The sequence below is a fragment of the Sinocyclocheilus rhinocerous genome, unplaced genomic scaffold (assembly GCF_001515625.1).
Source record: "Sinocyclocheilus rhinocerous isolate Xijiao unplaced genomic scaffold, SAMN03320098_v1.1 scaffold795, whole genome shotgun sequence".
Lineage (NCBI taxonomy): Eukaryota > Metazoa > Chordata > Actinopteri > Cypriniformes > Cyprinidae > Sinocyclocheilus > Sinocyclocheilus rhinocerous.
In genome coordinates, this window is record NW_015630361.1 from 580738 (window position 1) to 583803 (window position 3066).

Consider the following 3066-nt stretch of genomic DNA (forward strand, 5'->3'; position numbering starts at 1 on the left):
AACTAAACCTGCACAATAATGACAAAAATTGTCATCGCAAAAATGGTCAGCGGTCATTATTTTTTTATTTTTAAATGTGTTTGAATTTACATGATTTCATCAAGTTCTTTGGTTCCAAACAAATCAAATTTGTCCAATCAAATTCAATCAAATGAATAAAATTTGGTTTAGTTCAAATTTTCCCAGAAAACATGACAAACATGACTCATTTAGTGTGATATTTCACACAGGTGGGATCATAGCAATGGATCACTGAGAAAGAACGTCCTCAGAAATAGAAACACAAGGAAACATCCTCAGATCTTCAGAAGGGAGAAGGAAAGGTGTGTGTGTGTGTGTGTGTGTGTGAGTGTGTGTGTGAGCATGTGCGCATTTTTGTGACAAATGAGGACATAAATTTGTATAATGACAAGGGTATGACATAGGTATTACAAGGAGAAGGTGACTTTTCAGGACATTACCCCATGTCCCCACTTTTCAAAACGCATATAAATCACACAGAATGGAGTGTATTGAAAATCTGAAATAGCACAAAGTTTCCTGTAAGGGGTAGGTTTAGGGGTAGGGTTGGTGTAGGGCAATAGCACATACAGTTTGTACAGTATAAAAACCATTACGCCTATGGGATGTCCCCACTTTTCACAAAAACAAACCTGTGTGTGTGTGTGTTCAAAACCCCTGAGTGAATAATGACGTGTGTGGTAACATGACATTCATGATTTGCAAATCACTTCACACTTACGGACCATTAAAGCTCTGAAATATCTCAGTATGTTGTACTGCTGTAACTGCGTTTGCCTGGCAGGACTAAACGCTGTTGATCTCGTAGCAGCCCACAGACAATTTATATCACTTTCTGACAACCCAGGACTGCTGTAACTGCGTTTGCCTGGCAGGACTGATCTCGTAGCAGCCCACAGACAATTTATATCACTTTCTGACAACCCAGTAGTCACTGCTTGAGTTTGTTTGTTTATTGTTCTGTTGTTTATTTTATTATTATTTTATTTTTTACTGCTATTTTCTTAACTAGTGAATTCAGGGAGGTCCTGCAATTTAATTTGCTGCCATTTTTATTATTATTTTCCCTTAAATGTGTCAGGGTTAACACCCAATGCAGTCATGTTTACTTTTATTCCAACCTTCATTAGTTTATTTGATTTAATTTTGTTTTATTGTAATGCCATACTTTATGCTGACTTTCTGTGATGAATTCATATTTTAGTAGGTAATATTTTGTTGTTTGAGAGTGAATCCTGGGAGGTCCTGAAATTGAATTTGCTGCTGTCTATGGCATGGTTTCCTTATTTTTGTTCCCTGAAATGTGTCAGCGTTAACACCCAGTGCAGTAAGTTTGAATTAGATCCTGTTCCTGCATAACAAAGCAGGGCTAAATAAATAAATAAATAAATAAATGTTATTTTTATTTCTTTTATACTTCTTAGCTTTTTTATTTTAAACCTTACTGGATTGAATTTGATGCTGTTACTGGATAACAAGGCTACAATCAATCAATATATCAATAATTTCTATTTCAATTATTTCAATAAATGAAACAAGAAAAAAGTATTTGTATCATTTTATTTATTTTATCATTCGTTTTTTTTTAAACCTCAGTTTGAATTTTATACTGTTGCTGAATAACAGGCAACAAACAAACAAACAAACAAACAATAAATAAATAAGACATTTTTAAAAAAGTAATTTATTAATGACCTTGTTTACTCTTAAAAATAGGTATCTCGGCTGCTTGTCTGAAATGTCTGTTTTATCTGTCAGCTGCTCCAAAATCTTCCCTCTCCTCTCCAGCAGCTCTTCTTATCTGCTGTAATGAAGCCGTCCGCGGGGCAAGCGAGCACAGGCCTGACTTCCAGCGATCCCTCCTCACCTCATCAAGCTCTCACTCATCTGGAGCAACAGCCGCCCCTGGCCAGCACAGGTGAACTGCTTAAATCAGCTTTAACAGACTGATGACTAACCAGCCGAGATGAATGGTGTGGGAAAGTGAGAGGACGTGACATTTATAGGCTCAAAGGCCCGAGCGCTCCAGAAAGAAAACAGAAAGAGGCGGAGGGTCGGGTGGAAGGGAAATACGAAAAACCTGAGCGGATGGTGAATGTGGGAGCAGTAAAATGTGACGTGTACAGAGGCTTGTTCGCTGTGAATCTGAACTGATGTCCACCTTACGGCCGTACTCAAAAGATTGCTTACAGCTTGCTCTTTTCTTAATGGCTTAATTTAACTTTGTCTGAAAAGTTATAAAACAAAAGTCATAAAAATTCTTTGTAGAAATATAAACTGATACAAACGAGTCAATAGTTGTCATACAGTAAGAAAATTGAGAAGCTCAGATCATCTGATCTTAATGAGAGAAGAATTTAACGAGAAATGTGAACGTTCATTTCGAAAGTTCAATTAATATCACTGACTTTTGACTGCAGACTTTCATATATTTGGCAAATCTGAGCTTGAGACACACACACACATTAAAATTGTTGTTTGTTGTGATATTTTATTTTTGGAAAAAGTGGGTTTGTTTTTATAATATTCTATACATTTATAGAAGTTTGTTTCCATCATGTGATACAAAAAAAAACAAAAAAAATTTTCTGGCAATTCTGAGTTTATATGTCATCGTTCTGTCTTTTTTTGCTTACAATTTTCAGAGAAAAAAGTCAGAATGGCAAGATATAAACTCAGAATTGCCAGAAAAGCAAAAAATTGTGAGATAAAAGTTGCAATTACCATTTTTTTTATTTAAAATTTTTATCTAACAATTCTGTCCTTTTTTTAATTTTTTACTTTATTTATTCATTCCATTGCAGAAAAAAAAAACAGAATTGCAAGAAATAAGCTGAGAATTCAGAGAAAAAAAGTCATAATTCTGAATAAAAACCAGGGATTTTGGGGAAAAATGCTGGATTTTGACATCAAGATTTCAAAAGCTTGTGGCTTGAAAGGCCTTAAAGATAGAGATCTACTGTAAATTAGAAAAATGTTGGGCATGACTGAAAGTTTATGTGGGGTGTAAATATACTCATCTAATTTGCATATTATGACGTCATC